General features: G+C 45.0%; 1 protein-coding gene across 1 annotated transcript in view; it reads left to right on the top strand.

The window, feature by feature from the left end:
• The first annotated feature begins 8,539 nt into the window (after positions 1 to 8,539).
• The window catches only part of DGKB (diacylglycerol kinase beta), a 3,560,883-nt gene continuing 3,552,050 nt past the window's right edge, over positions 8,540 to 17,372 (top strand). The window contains exon 1 of the mRNA XM_069648599.1: positions 8,540 to 8,692. The gene's annotated coding sequence lies outside the window, so the exon portion shown is untranslated. The remainder of the gene's footprint in view (positions 8,693 to 17,372) is intronic.

Here is a 17,372-nt window from a genome sequence, read left to right as displayed (position 1 = left end):
TAATTTGCAGTACAAACGAAAGAACATGCAGAAAGGACTCATTAAAGATGCTGACAATATTGGCTGAAAAAGGTTACAAGGTAGACATGGAAAAGTTACAGTACTGTCAAGAACAGGTACTTTACATTGGTCAGCTCATATCCCAACATGGAAGAAAGATTGCACCACAAAGAGCACAGGCCATTTCAAAAACGCCAGTGCCACAAACAGTGAGGGAACTGCAGCAGTTCCTGGGTCTGTGCAACTACTGTAGAGCATGGGTATTTGATTACAGCTCATACATAGGACCCCTGCTTGAGGCGTTAAAGGAAGCTAATAAAGGGGAGAAAAAGTTGGGGTGGACAATGGAAATGAAAGAGGCTTTTGATGAACTGAAAGATGCGATAACAACTGCTCCGGTACTGGCAACCCCAGACTATGAGCGACAATTCTTTATATTTTCACATTGCGACTCAGCAGTAATGAAAGCAGTGTTGGCTCAAAAAACAAGCATGGGCTACAAACCAGTAGCATTTTACAGTGGCCACTTAGATCCTGTGATGTTAGGTCATTTCCCTTGTGAACAAGGTCTCGCCGCAGCTGCTTTTGAAGGTAGAGAAAGCATCAGCAATCACCATGGGGTGCCCAACTACACTGTTTGTCGAACATGCACTATTTGCAATATTGAATAAACCTAAGTCCACCCTAACCACGCAAAGGGCATCAGGTTATGAGATCATTTTATCCAGAGCTGAACTATCAATTGTTAGATGTAGCACGGTCAACCCTGCAAGGTTCCTAGCAGAAGTAATTGAGGAAGGAGATTATGCCCACGACTGTACGCAAATAACTGAAATGTACTCATGTACTAGAAAGATTGAAGAGAACGCACTAGAGGGAGGTGAGCTCCTGTTCATTGATGGGTCATCAACTATCGACCAAACGGATGGTATAAGGAGGACTGGGGCAGCAGTGGTAAAAATGATGGAGGTACCGGTGTGTGTGGCAATGAAATGTGTACAACTACCACAGCATTATTCCGCTCAAGCAGCAGAATTAATTGCACTAATCTTGGCGTTGAAGGAAAGCTTTGACAAACGAGTGACCATATATTCCGACAGTGCATATGTTACGTCCACTGTCCACTCAGGGCTGTCGAAATGGAGGAGAAGAGGGTTTAGGAGAGCTGATAGCACTCCAGTGCAACATGCCCTCCTATTGGCTGAATTAATTGAAGCAATAAATGACCCCCAAGAATCAGCTTTGGTCAAATGCACCGCACACACCAATGGTGAAGACCACATTTCAAAAGGGAATGCAGCAGCAGACGCACATGCGAAGTATGCTGCATATTTTGGTGAGATATGGAACCCCCCAGAGTCAAAGAGAGGGAGAGGGAGGGAAATGGCTAAGGAGATGTTGATAAGAGAAGGGTACACCCATCTCCCAGCCACACAGATAATGGAGCTACAAGCCGCTGCACCAATGGCAGAAAAAGAAATATGGGTAAAAAGAGGATGCACAATGTCACCTACTGACGCACTATGGCGCCAGGGTGACACTGGAAAGATTGTAATACCACTGGCACTATTGAACACCGCCCTGAGCCAACTACACCACCCAGCCCACACAGGCAAGGAAGTAATTGCAGCACGAATTAGGGAAGACTAGTTCTGCCCCGAGTTAAATTCTCATGTGTCAAATTTTATCAGCAATTGTCTCACATGTCAACAGTTTACGGCCGGTCACACTCTGAAGGTGATAAGAGGTACTATACCCCGGCCAGAGGGACCCTTCCGACATCTCCATATTGACTATGTTGATATGATCAACGTATGTCAAGGAAATAGGTATATGATTGTAGTAGTATGCCCATTCTCGAGGTGGATTGAAGCAGGGCCATGTTCACACCCAGATGCATTCAGAGCAGCTAAATTCCTAGTGAGGGAGGTCTTCCCCAGGTGGGGAGTGTGCAAGGTACTGCGGTCAGATAATGGCCCACATTTCGCAAACGAAATGTTCCAGCACTTCACATCCTTACTGAACATCAAGCATAAATTTGCATGTGCATACCACCCACAGCCCAACGGTATATGTGAACGCCTGAATGGCCTATTAAAGGAGGCAATTGCAAAAATACAGCAAACAACAAAGAAGAGTTGGTTGTATTGCCTTCCACTAGCCCTATTTGAGCTAAGGAATAGACCAGGTTCCGACCACCACCTCACCCAACATGAGGTGGTTACTGGACGTCAAATGCGCCTTCCCCTAACGCCAACATCAAGGGCATTTACCGACCACGAGAGTACTGCAAATGTCCTTGGCGATTAAATGTACCAATATGTGTCTTCTTTGATTACTAGTGTAGTGTTTGTGTCTCAACAGCTCGAGCGCACGCGGGGCGGGTCTAACAGCGATCAACAAGAAGACACGGATAAAGAATTGGAAAAGGAAAGACTGTGCAAAGTTGCTAAAGTTGACCACGTACTACTTCGCAATTTCAACAGAAAGTGGAACAGCCCACGCTTCACTGGCCCCCATCTGGTAGAGGAGGTATCAACGAGAGCAGTAAAGCTACAGGACAAACGTGCCTGGAACCACCTACACGATGTAAAAATCTACAAACTCCAGACCCGCCCCAGCGCCACCGACAGGGCCACTGGAAGAACAACAGCATCGCCAATGGAGGAAGAGACTTCTACCACAACTAACGGCCTAAGTGTCCCCATACCCTGCCACCCCTCAGATTCCCCAGAGACAACTACTAGAAAAGAAAGGGGTGATCCCCATACCGCCCACCCCATGGTTACACGATTAAAGAGTAAAGAGACGTCCGCCAGTTGAGCCCCAAACCCTCTGCCCATTGACCCCCTACCCATTGTAGTAATAACTGAACTGAAGGACATTGTAGTGCACATATACACATGGAAACACCTGAATGTTCTCTTTCTTTTCTCTCGCACATGCAGGTACAGCGTATTATTGTACTACTAAGAAAGTAGATAACTAACTAATTCACTGCCCAGGAGTAGATGGTACCCTCAGACGATAATTACCTGGAAGAATTGTCACACCAATTTGAATATGAAATAAAAAGGCCAACGTACCTGAAAAGAAGGAGGGTACGTGTCTACTACACAGCATTCCTCTTGGCCATAGAACATTCAATGCCCCACCTCCAACCATACTTGCCTACCCTAAGAGATAGATCGCTTAGATTGGCGTGGGAACAGCTCTTCGCCTGGGCACTGAATGACTACTTGATAGGGAGAGCTTAAAAAACGACAACTAACATTAATAACAAGCATATTAAGAATTTTCAGGCGGGCAACTGTAACGTCGCAAGAATAAGCTGTCGGACTGCAGCAAGGGAAGAGCAACATGCCGGTGAAATTAGCATCTGTAATAAAATTGATAGGGATTTTAATGATCACCGGGTTCTTGGCTGCCTCTGTATGGCAGTACAGCTATGCTATCAATATTATTGCTGTACCCAAACCTAATACACCCCCACCCCCAGCTGCAACAGGTGTTACGTCAGGTGGTACTAGTAAAATCCCACACAAGGAAAATAGAGTTAAACGCAGCACATACTCAGATAATAAAGGTATTGACAACTACATACAAAATTCAGCACACATCTCAAACAACATATGCTACCAACACATGACCCACATAGGTAAGCAGACAACAGAAGACAGCTGCTACGTTTGCTCATTAATCCCATACGCCATGAGCGCTTCTCGAACATTTGTTGCCACAGAGATAGATGAAAAAATAGCACGATGTATAATATACCTAGCACTGTTCCAGACGAAAGGAAGATTTCAAGGGACAGTGGTGCAACTGGTGTGGAAAACACGAGATACATATCCATATGAAAACAATTTCCTCAAGACTTATTTGAGTTACCACAAGAGCAGTTTACATGCTGAAGGATTCAGATACATAACAAGTGGTCCTGAAAAAGGAGAAACAAAGAAAGTAACACTACAGTACCTACCATGTGATTGGTACGCCACTGAAGTCCCTGGTAAAAACGGATGTTGGGAAAGACCACTGGTGATAATAACAGGGAAGGTGTACATGAACAGCAAATGGGACATAGGAGTGGTTGGCAGCAACATGGTAACAAGAGAAAATATTTCAACTATTGATGGACACAACCATAGATGTTGGATGACTTGGGTCAAGTACGTACCCATGCTCACGTGGATGGAGAAGGATGAAGACCCAATAACAATACTGCCGCTAACTGCGCCTAAGGTATGCTACCAACATAAAGGGGAGGTGGACGTAGGATACAACACCAACTGTGAAAGCGTGATGGAGTTACCTGAGGGGGGAGCAGGAACAGCAGTAGTAATGGACCATTACTGGGCCTGTGGAAAAAAGGCATATCACACACTGCCCCCTCTGTGGAATGGTATATGCACAATGGTGCACGTTAATGTACCATCACTAGTGGTACCCCAGAAACATGTCAATATGGTGAACTTCCCCAAAATGGATGAAGGGAACAAAAGGAAGAAGAGATCTGTACAACCTCAGAAGGGGCCAGAGAGCAAAACCGACGGCAATAATACTGTCCTGAATAGAAAGAAAAGACAAGGAGAACCTCTGACAGGAAATTACCTATGGGGAAGGTTGGAAACAGCACTCACTTCAATTCCACCATACCACAGACTATTCAGCAGAGCAGCAATGTTCTTCTCCTCGATAATACATCCAGGACTACAGGCTTACGCAAACGCAAAATGGCTCCAGATAACTCGATGGGAACTAATGATGACTATTAATTCCACGGTAAATGGATTCAACGCAATAAAAGAGGAACTGCGAGCTGTGAGGATGGTAGCACTTCAGAACAGATATGTACTGGACCTCCTCACAGCAATGGAAGGAGGAGTTTGCGCTAAGATAGGACAATCATGCTGCACATTCATCCCTGCCAACGATGCTGACAATGGTACACTGACAGAAGCAGTTTTACAATTGGCCCAGATGCACTCAAAAATGATGGATGAAAGTAAAGGTGTGAAAAAAGGATGAGAGCTGGTTTTCAATATTATGGTCATGGATGCCATCTTGGCTGTCAGATGGACTGAAGATTATAGTTGGATGTACTATTTTGGCTGGGGCTACACTGATCATAATAAGATTTTGGAAGGTCCGGAAGGCACGCACCACAGACGAGATGGTCGAAATGGTTGGTATGCACCTTTTGATGCCAACAGATGACGGCAAACACACAGGCACAATCATAAAAGAGAGAGAGAAGTTGCGCAACCAGATCATCACCAACCACCTGGACCCACCATCTGTGAAGCTCGAAAACCCAAGAAACCCAAGGAGCTACATAGGGAAATGGGTATACTGCACTCCTGGAGGAACCTGTGCATATATGTTTTGGTCATTTGAAGACCATGTTAACCACTTTGGACATTTGGGAGGAATAACTAAAATATGGAGAGTAAGAGGAGATAAAGAAAAGGATATGTTTGTGGTCGACAAGTCGACCAGAGGGGGGACTGAAGTGGGAGAATGGTAGAACAGGCTCCCGCCCTTCCCCTCTCGCGCTTGGCCTAGAGGATCACGGCCTAGACACCCGCCACAAGAGGAGTTTGCCTATCTACCAGACGACCAAATACCCTGGTACAGGAACATACGGATGTGCCCACCTACCTGCCCAGCAGCCCACCCTGTCCATGCCGACACCTGCGGCATGGATCAACTCGACTAAACCTACACGTCGTTAGAGATGCCATGACGACCTAGCCAACAGTCAGCACACCTGTGCAAACATGCACACCGGACACTCCCACACCAATCCACACGAAGAACATACTCAGTGCTATGACGTAGGCGACAGACATACCCACGGACGTGAATCTTTATTATTTTCCACATAGGCTCTCAAAATGCAGAAACGCAAGACGCATAATGAACTTATCTAAAAAGGCTTGCTCACGCTTCTTCTAAGAACCATGTACCATAATGAAGAATATAACGGAGACACGATACTGAGGATAGAGCAATATGATACCGTAACCTAAAGCGCTCTGCATCAAACGGTTCCACCTATGCACCAGGCCCAAGTAGGCCGCAAGCAAAAGCTTCCATGAACATTGAATAAGCAAGAGCTTGGTTGCTGACCCTGCAGAATGAGCCCGGCGAAAGCACACCGCCAAGGGCACGATGTTGCAATCTCGCACGCCGCAAGCCGACGCCAAGGTCGCACCTGCAAGATAAACCAGGCACACAGTGGGAAAAACAATATTAATTGTGCTGAATTTTGCCTTAAACACAGTCCCACCTCACGTGACAAAGCCAAACCTGACAGGATGCCAAGCCCAGGAGGAAGGAGATGCCTGAATCCCACGTTTCAAGACACAGGCAGATACAATTAAAAGACTCATTGGACATCTGCAGCAGTGGGAGTAGTCGACCTCCCAACATATGAATAAATCCTCACATTGTTTACACCTACCCATCGTAAAACATTGTTGCAAATGACAGGTGCACCGCGAGCTGGGAACAGCGATAGTCTCAGACTGGGAGGCTCGCGAGCGGACCAATCAGAACATGGGGCTCTTATCACTGACGCCATTAAAATTGACCAATCCTCAGACGTCTTCATGTAACAATTTTCATGTATCAAATTGAAGGGACAGCCCAAGTATACCACCTGACTAACCCTCAACCACTAACACCGTTCTCTATATGTATGCTATACTAACCCTACCACTCGAGTAACCAATCCAGAGTGGAAATAGGTTTTTTGCTAAACTTTCTAAGGTGACGCAAGTAGCGCATCATACTAAGGTAAAAAGGGCCTGCGAGCCCCACGATTGTGTGTGTGTCAGGACGGACGCGTACGATCCTTGACCCATCCCTGCCGTTTTGTCTAATAAACAGCAGTCACCTTGCTTCTTGCGTGTGTCTCATACTCTATCTCTTTTGGGATATATGGGAGGAGTTGGGGCCTCCCTGCCCGGAGGTCTACGGACGGCCCGGCCGACCCCGGCAGAATTTCCCCCCGACAGAGGTATGCCTTTTTTCGAGCTGTGCCTGTTGTCACCTTCATTATTGGATCACTGCTGGTTTGGTCCCATTGTGGGGCTGGGTAGGTGGTTTAGCCACTACTCATCCCTGTGTTCCAGAGCAGAAGTCATTTAAATTAAAATGCCAGAAACCGCCAGAAGGGAGAAATAATGATACATTACCAAGGTAGGCGTGTATCTCCACACATGTGCCCTTTTCCACTATCCATCTCAATAATTACTTTAGTCCACTCAGGGCCAAAACCTCAAAATGGCCAAACTTTTCATGTGCGTTATTGTTTGTCAACAATAAATCATACAAACATATTATTCCATATCTATTTTCCAATTGTTATAATTCAATGTGGTCAATCGGAACCATTTTGATATTAAGGAAAATTTTTAATTTTTCTATGGGACTTTGGCTGTGTGGTCCGGAAAGTAGAATGTGGCAGCAAACTGAGTTAAGAAAAGTGGGTCGTGTCAAAGATACGAGAGCGGCACAGGTGTGTTTCTCCTTTCTTTTCATTACGTACTACTTGCCCTGAGTTTGTATTACGAAATCTGTCTCTATTGCTTATAATGTATTGCCATGCACCCTCAGGTATTTGAGCGCTGCTTATTATTACCCAAGGTGTGTGGTGCTTATTTATCAGATTCGAGCCTGCAGGCTCTACACGGATGTCAAAGCGAGCCCTCTACTAGCTGTGCTATCTGACCGGCTACTCTGAAACTATTGCTGATACAATCAATGACACATACGTCTTTGTCCCACACTTCTAAAGTCTGCATACCATTTTTTGAGTACACAATTCGTGGAACAGTCCATTATCGTTCATAACGGCCCAGCTCTATTCTTTAGGTAGAATATACATAAATTGCTGGAATCTATATTTGTAATATGTTGTCATAATTTCATCCTAAGTACAGAATTGTGTTTTCATCTGACAACGTGGCGATGGGCCAGAGTTACCAAGCGTTTTTAATAGTTTTGCGCCTATGTAAAACGCTTTTGAAAATCAAGCCCAATGTGTTTTTACTTTAGTTCCAACAAAGGGCTGTCTCCTGTTAGTGATAGTGCCTGTGTCTTGTTCTGAATGCCCCTTAAAGGTGCTTTAGAAAAACAGCCCCTCTCCTCTGTTTAGAGCGAACCCGTATCCTAGCTCGCGGACTCAATAATTGCCCCTTTGATATCTTCGGTGCGTCGTTGGTGCCCTGTGAGTTCCTGTCAGAGAGAGCTGTCACTCAACAAGCCCGCGCTGCCCTGGCTCGTTCAGCCCTTGACCCAATGTGAACAGAAGCCAGCGGATGCTGACAGTCCGCCTGACCGACCGCCCCAGGGATGCCTTCGGGGCACACCACAGCATCGCTTTCGTCAGCCACAACCGGGGTCTGCGGGATGATTCCACCGGGCCGGCGCATGCAGGGGCCGGTGTGTGCAGGACAGCGGCAGAGCGCAGCCCGTGACGTCAGCCAGCGCTGGCGAGTGATGGGGGAGGGAGGGAGGGAGGCTGAGACACTGACACAAACACAGAAGATCCTCGCCTGGCACTGGAAGCGCTGGCTGCACTGGCTGCTGCATCTGTGGGGTCTGGATTATAACCTCCAGGAAGAAAGCGGGGTTCAGCGCCGGACATTGCCCGGGGAGCTGCGCCGTCTGACAACTTCAGGTGAGTCAACCCTGAGGATGCGCACCTGGTAACTGCGGGAGAGCCCCGTGCCGAGCCTGCAGTGCCACACACAGGGGCCAGCTTCGTCAGTCAGAAGCCCCAGGGTGGAATGGGGTGAAGCTCCACTGTATGCGCCGAAATGCGCATTCCGCACTGGGGGGACTGCAGAGCAGTTCCCGTGCACAGCTGTCAAGCACCCAACAGGTACGGAGCGGAGCGCCTCTTCCCTCCCTGGCCCACCACCCTCCCCGAAAGCTGCCGCTGCTGCTTCTTGTCGTGTTGTCGAGATAAAAGGCGCCTGACAGCCAGGCGTGCTGCTGCATAAGAATGAATGGGTGGGCTGTTTACAGGCTTGCCCACATGCACAACACTGATTGCGTTGCCGGCTTTAGTTGCTTTATGCGATCAAAACGAATGCAGGCAAGATGAAAAATAATAATAATTAACATTCCCAGGGGAATAGAAAAGCGCCTCCAATGTTGTTCTTCATGACGTGCATTTGGCGCTGCTGTTTGTGCCCAAGGCGCACTCAAAGCTTTCCCTTGAAAGGCGGTGTTACTGTACGTTGTTACCCTGCTGCTTCCTTTTAGGGCTTGAAGGTGCTTGGTCACATGTCTGAAATACTTAAATATCTACAACCACACTCGTGGCGGCATGTCTGTATTCTTGTGACACATCCTGCGACGGGATTTCAAAGTCCATCACAAGATATGGTGCCATTCAACTTTTGAAGTGCACGTGACACGGTCGCTCTTAATTGTGCCATATTCTTGACGAGGGATCCAGCCAGCCGTGGGTATAGGATGTTCACACGAGAGTCCTTCGATACGGGCGGCTGCCTTCCATGCAGTGATGGGCGCGAGGTATCAGGGGAGTCTTACGATGACAGATGTGCACTTGTGAATCACCGAAAATGTCGAAGTGTCGTGCATTGCACTTGACACACTGGTGGTCTGCTCTGTTTCTTGTACATTAACAGCCCACAGAGCAGCGTTAATAAACACCTTTTGCACAGCAAGGCACATGCGTCGTTAAGGGGAAAGCGGAGTTGATGGAGCCTTGGGGGTCGTGTCATCCCGAGTTACTCCACGGAAACAAGATAAATAGAACCGCATAGCAAGTCAATGCTCATTTGCCCAGCTGCAGGAATGCTACGTCGCTGTCGAGTGAGCTCTCTGCAGCAAGCAGAAGATCCTTGCTTTGCGTAGGCTTGAACGGCCTTATGGCAACTGCTCATTTCTCGATCACTCTGCGTGTATTCCGTGGTGCACACGTGTAGCTAGACCATTAGCTAGAAGATAAAGTAATGGCGGACTTGGAGGCCTAGTACTCACCCATAGGTCTTTATTACGTAAACTCATCAGTGTAGGGCCACTGGGCACTGGAATTTGCACAGAAGCTATACATAAACTGGCGCATCAACCCAGGGCTTCCATGCGTTTGTGTACTGTTTACCTCTATGCAAAATTGCACAGCACGAGTACAGCCTTTCTGGAATCCAGGCCTGGTCCGTGAAAACATTTCTAGTAGTTTGCATCCTTGTCACGCGACAGTAGTTTGTGCTTATGGGCGCATTAATCGTAATTTTTGAATGTATTTGTGTCACAATGGAAAAGTGATCGACTTTGAAATATAAGCAAACACATAACCATGTCTGGTCGATTCCAAACACTTCCATGAAGCACGGTGGAACTGCCCCTGAAATGGTGCAGCCATACACCTATCATTATGAAAAGGCTGGACACCTAACTTTTCAATTAGCTCTTCCCTTTCTAAATTATTGAGATTTTCTCCAAGTGCTTTCTGCTCTTTTGCTCTCTCTCTCTCTCTCTCTCTCTCTCTCTCTCTCTCTCTCTCTCTGTCTCTCTCTCACTCTCTACATATATAGATACATCAGTGAAAAACATTGTTAAAGGGACATTATGGTTCAGTTGCACTAATAAAAAAAATATGAAATTCAGTGAAAAAACTTTGGTAAAGTGACATTATAGTTACAAGTAAAACCGAAACACCCCAGAAAATCGGCATTATGGTAAGCTAAGCAGCCATAACTCCTGCCACCACCGTGCACTGCTAAGACCGACACCCAGGACATGAAACATGGCATCACACATGTCATTGATGACATCACTGATGACATCACATATATAGGCCACTTGTTTTTGTTCACTGACATATCTAGGCCAAGAGTGACACTCAGAATATGAAAAGGTTCTATGTATATGTAGACGTTAAACTTTTCGTATATTCTTAAAGTACTTTCCTTAGGGTTTGATCTCAGCTCATGGTGCACATACACAGGGAAATGAGCAGGCCTCAAACACACAATTCATTTGTATACATGAAGATGAACTTTAATGTTATCGACATTTTCTGGTGACGTTGTTTCTTTCGTCCTTACTTTAGTTTCCCTCTATGTGCCTCTGATGTGTATACATTGTGGGTCTTCATATGTATTGTTTGTACTAAGACAAGTGTGTGGTAATTCTTGAATTGTTAGCTATTTATTCCATTTTTAACATAACTCAAAACTCTGATAAGGTAGCATTCATTACTTTACTATCCAAAACTACTAGATAAACAATACTGTACTTCTATGGGGCACACTGCAGCCATTGCCTACGTGTAAGTATGATTAGGTTCCTGTATTAAAAACCTAATGTTACCAGAAATGGGGGGTTACTGGTGCGTTGTAGATTGGCCCTATTAGGTTTAATTTATTTAAAGCAATTACCTGGTCCAATCCTGATTAACCACATAGGTTATGACTTCTACATTCAATTATTATAGAACAAAAAGACACCTTGTGAGCCCCAAGTTTTCAAAACAACAAAATGATATTATTGAATATACCATCATATACAAAAAAATGGAAGGATAAATAAATCATTTAACATGTGACAATTGCAAAAAAACGTGGAAAAGAACAAGGAATTCATGCACAGTAAAGCCCAACATAGAGGGGCATATTAAATTAACAAAGGTATCAACAATTACACATACTTGAAAGTAAATATAAAATACTCGAAATCAGAGAAAAAAGTCGGGGAGGAGGAGAAAAAGGGAAACAAAGATAAACACGAAAGAAAGTATATATCATTTACATGCTCAGTTTGTCCATTAAGTCAAGAACAAAGCTTATTTTTGAAAGCAAATTAGTATTTTTGACTAGGTTGTTACCTCACAACAAATCAATGGTACAGAAAAATAAAAAATACATTTTATATAAAAGAAAAATACACCCTTGTTTCAAGTTAGGATGGACCCCCAAAATTGCAGTTGTTCTAATCTGGGTTTGGGTCCGCCAATGCAAAAGGGGGAGATGTGGAGGAACCACAAGGGGTGTTCCTTCAGAGGGTGGACTACTAGTGGTCCGAGGTCCAATTTAAGTGAAGTAGTCTATGAAGGACCTTCATTCCCCTCTTAACAGCAATGCATTGTGGCGGTTGTAGACAGATAGAGTTTTCTCTTCAAAGCAGTAGAAAAACATCTGCCTTCATCAGGGCAGTTTGTAGCAGGACCCTGTTTTGTAAGAAGAAGAAAAACAAATAAAGAGATGCTAAGGGGGAGACAGCAAGATAGAGAGGTAAAAAAGCGAAAAATGTATCTATCATGGTGTCGAATTTGATATACATAGGTATGAAATGTAGACTAACATGATTGCGTGATTGCAGAGCAATGAGTATGGTCACGCCTGCAAAGAAACTCCGGACCATGTATAGAGTCCTAAATGCAGGATAATCTCACTTAGTACAGATAAAACTCCCGGGGAGAAAAGATCATGGTCAAGGGTCCCCTTCTTAACATCAGCATGGGTCCCAGGTCTGAAGCCCGCGTCCACCAGCCCCAAGTGGAGAGGGAACACAGAGGGAATGGGAGAGAGTGAGGGATGGGGAGCCTAACAGAGGGGTGAGGTGTGGTCCATCCAATGGACTAAACCACTCACCTATAACAGTAGAGAACTGCGTATGAACGTGGAGTTCCTGATGCACGTGGTGGATTGAATGTTCCCGTGCGGGAGAGGAGTAGCAGTAGTTGGACGTCATAGAAAGCGGCATCAGGGTTTTCTGCGTCTAAAATCAATGTGTAAACAAATATGTATCGATTTGTAAGTCATGCCTCTAGGGTGAAAAACTTCAAGATATGGGTGCACTGTCCCATTTGTAAGGCACATAGACACACAAAAGTCATATGCATGTGTCATGGCCGTTCGAGCAAGTATTTTTTGAAACAGTGATTCAAAAGGGAGAAAAAGATACCTGTGGTACATCAGATGGATGTTATCTGGTCAGCGGAGCAGTCTGGACATCAAATGGTATCCTGTACCGTATGTCTGGTGAATGCTGGAGGAGTGCGACCATTTGGGTCGACCCCCAATGTCGCTACCACAGTGTGTTCTGGAATCGCACCTTGGTGTGTCTAAATCCGAAAAGGGACAAAAAGAAGGGAGAAGAAAGGAGAGGAGAGGTGGATGAGGAGTTGAATTGATCCAGCCTGGCTCTATTGGAATGGCGTATTTATGCATATTGTGAAGGCCATTGGGAATGTGCGGTAAATGAAAGCATTCACCTGGTGCAGTGGACAGAGAGAGAAGCTCCGTACGTTGTTGGAGAGTGTGACATGCAGAAACTCTGCAGCGCCAGGTTCCGTGGAACGTAGCCTGATAGGGAATGCAGAAGAGTTATGTCAGTTGCTATGGTGACAACATCACGTGCGAGGGCCGGGGGCATGCCATGATGCCTGATTGGTGTGGATCAGCCAGTGGGAGGTACCCGGAAGGAAAGTTACCTGGAGGAGTACCTCCAGAGGTGGGGGGGAGTAACCAAATGTATGCCGTGGCTAAAGTAGCACCGTGCTGTGCTATTGGAACGTTGCTCTGAGTACGTAGTGGAAGTGATCCGACTCTGTAGTAGTGTCAGCCATCTCATCGTAGATTATGTGGAACTGCGTGTGTGGTTGGGGACGTGTATCTAGATGTATTGGTGTGACATTGCACATAAAGTCATGTGGGCCCTCTCCGTGTCCTCTTACACCTTGATGGTTACGAATCCAAAGATGAAAATAAAGTGCTGCATAATGTCGATAGAGGGAGAAGATTTCTTTTCTTGTTCTTGTGGTGATGCATAGGTCTCATAGGTTCACAAGAATCAAAACGGATGGGTATAGAATGCATTGTGTGTCAATGATAAAGTGCCCCTTATCACAAAAAAGGGGGGTAAGGAAAGATGGGAAAAATGTGTATTTTCACAACCCAAGAGGAATAGTTCTTATGATGTGGGCACCACCCAGAGTGCATGAGCCTGGTCCATCGATCCCGATAGTGGATCATGACCTATTGGGGGTAACCAAGGGTACACATGAAGTATTTCTGTCCTCACTAAGAGGGAGACTGTTCATTAAGGCAAATTTCCAAAGAGTCAAGTCTATAAATCCACCTCTTTTCCAACTCAAGGAGTCTATTCTGTATGCTCTGGCCTGTTTGGATTTTTTTTCAAGACCCACCAGAAGATGTCATCCGGCGTGCGATGATTAATCAAAAAGTGTGTGACCAGAGGTGAGGTCATATTTTTGCACTGGATCCTGGACCGGTGCTCTGAAATTCGTGTCCCTACATTGTGCATTGTTTGGCCTACGTAGCGGAGGCCACATGGGCATTCAATTCAGTATATAACTTGACTGCTTTTGCAGTTAGACTGTTGTTTAAGGACCCATTGCCTATCACCAATGGCAAAAGCTTGTATCTTCTTGGTGAATTTACATACCGAGCACGAGCCACATGGGTAATGACCGGTAACTTTCCATAAGTCCCAAAGTCCTGTGCATGGTGGGTCCCGGATAAAGGAGGAGTGAACCAATTGTTCCTTAACGTTCCTCGCTCTCTTGAAGGCGAACCGAGGTGTGGGTTCATCTGTGAGTTGTAACCTGACTATAGGCCAGTATTTGTGAATAACTTTATTAAGATCGAAAGTATTAGGGCCATGTGTGATCACACAGGTCAATCTATCTTCTTTGTGTTGGTCAGATTCCATCCTGGGTGTCAGAAGCGAGTCCCTATTGGTGAATCTTGCCCTCTTGGTTGCGTTGGTCACCAATCTTTTTGGATATCCACGTGTACGCAGCCGTATGCCCAGTGCATTTGCATTTTCATAAAAGTTGTCCAAGGAAGTACAATTTCTTCTGATCCTCAAAAATTGGCCATATGGAAGATTCTGTTTGATGTGTTGGGTGTGGTCACTTTGGTAATGCAGGAGTGTGTTTCAATCCGTAGTTTTCCTGAATAGATTACATACAAGTTTGTTTTCAAGACATAAGATTTTCAGGTCCAAAAAGTGTATATGTGCATTGCTGTGTTCCATTGTAAATTGAATGTTGTCATTACATGTATTGAGCCAATCTAGAAACTGTTTGAGGGATATCTCATCACCTGCCCAAATGAAAATAATATTGTCATAGGTTCCTGTATTAAAAACAACACTCTAATATAATTTTTTTGCTTAGATGAGTACATTCTTTAATACATTAAGTAGTTCATGATGGATTTCCCGATCACTCCTGACATCCTGATCACCCCTGACATCTTGTTACCAACATTGTAAACACAACCCTATGTAGCAACTTTTCATCAAAATTAATTTAATATGTGATGTCATAAATTATGCCATCAATGACATTTGTGATGTCCTCTTTGATTCCTGGGTGTTAGTCTCAGCAGTGCACGGTGGTGGGGTGAGTTATGGTTGGTTAGCTTTCCATAACTGGCAAATTTGTGGAGGTTTTTGGTTTTACTTGTAACCATACCGTCCCTTTAACAAAGTTTTTTCACTGAATTTCATAAGTTTTTATTAGTGCAACTTAACCATAACGTCCCTTTAACAAACTTTTTTCACTGATATATATATCTATGTTGTGAGCAAGCGGAAAGTTTTGCCGTGAAACGTGTCAACTGTTTTGGGAGAGCCGGGATGAATGATGGCTGAACGTTATGGAGCCATGATGTGCTACATGAATTGATGTGAATTAATAAAGAAGAAATGCAAATTGATTCAATGTCCTGAACTGAGTCGATAACGTACTGGAAGGAGAGTTCTCCTCAATGACTGGTGGTTTGTCAGGTCCTGGAAAAAAAATATATATATATGTAGTAGTGGCCATGTAGTTATGGTTAAGTTGCTGTTTCCATAGGAAGAGCACTTTTTGGACGGCTTATAACTTCGCTCTCCCTGGACAGATCCTCACCAAACTTTGCAAAACAAGTATGTGCGTCACTCTGAATTCTTGTGCAAAGTTTAGTGAGGATTCGTCCAGGGAGGGCAAAGTTATAGGGGGGGTCCCAAAACTTTTTTTTCCCCATAGACTGAATGGGAAAAAACTTTGAGCTTGGCCACAGGCCAAACCGCTGGACGGATTTACACCAAATTTGCGGCAGGAGCGGGGGCTTGGTCCCAAAAGCGTGCTTTTGTGAATTTGGTGTAAATCCGTCCAGTAGTTTTTTATTAAATGACCAAAACGTAAGGCAAAAAAATTAGTGATATCTGTGTTCGCTTCGCGGACGGACTTCCCTGTTCGCTCCACGGACAGCATCCCGATTGGCCCATGGCCTTGCGTCATGTCCGCGGACATGCGACGTGTTCGCTGATTGGATGGCGAGGGGTGTGGAGCGCGTCAGATTTTCTGTGGCGCCCGCCATCTTGTATTCGCCGTCGACCGCGTACAGCGCGGTGAAACGTGGATGAAAAATTGTATTTAGTGCCGTGTGTTGGTGTGTAAGAGTGTTTGGGGAGGGTGGGGGGGAGGTATGAGATAGGGTCCATTTTTTTTTTTTTTTTATGTGCTAGATGTTTTTGTTGTGTTCGATTTGTCCGCGGAGAACACGGCTGTTCTGACATTTTGTAAATAAACTAAATGGTGGGGTGTTTAGAGGACGGAGTATGTGTCATTTTTGTTCGCAAGGAAGGTAAAAATGAGCTATGAACACTCGCGGTGTACTTAATTGTTCGTAAATACACAAACTGGGGGTGTCCTCAGGACGCTGTCCGTATTGTAATCTGTCTAGTTGAATGTGTTCTAAGAACACTCGCGGTTTCCCGAAATGGTTGCAATTACACAAAATGGGGGTGTTCTGAGAACGTTGTTTGTATTGTTCGTTGTCAGGGTGAACGTGTTTTAAGACCACTCCTTTTGCCCGCTAATAGTACAATTTCCTATGGGCGTCAACCGACTTTTTGTCCACTAAAGAAACGATAAATCCAGCTGGTGTGCGCCGACATTATGTGATAATCCTATGACTGGCGCTATTGACCTGGCTGACTTGCTTTTGCGACACTAAATCATATCTCCCGCCCCTAAGCCTGATATTATCAAAGCATTCATATTCCCCGCCTCTCTCCGTGACGTTACAGGGTGCGTCATCAAACGCGCCCAGTCCTCTGCAGTTCTAAGTGACTATACACAGAACCCGGAAGACAACACATATTATGTCACAACACAATTCGGAATATGAAACAGTGATTTAAAAGCAAACAGCAAGATTGTAAATTTTGTAAAGTACATTTATTTGACATCAAATGTTTAGAGAATATTCAGCAATTTGCATTTGTCTTTGTTGTCGATCCGCAAAAGTTCATGTTGAGGCACGCGATGTTCCTTTGCGGTACAGAGGATGTTAGATCAGCTTACAACT

The sequence above is a fragment of the Ambystoma mexicanum genome, chromosome 2q, assembly GCF_040938575.1.
Source record: "Ambystoma mexicanum isolate Mex_15411 chromosome 2q, UKY_AmexF1_1, whole genome shotgun sequence".
Lineage (NCBI taxonomy): Eukaryota > Metazoa > Chordata > Amphibia > Caudata > Ambystomatidae > Ambystoma > Ambystoma mexicanum.
This window is presented reverse-complemented; position numbering and strand designations above follow the sequence as displayed.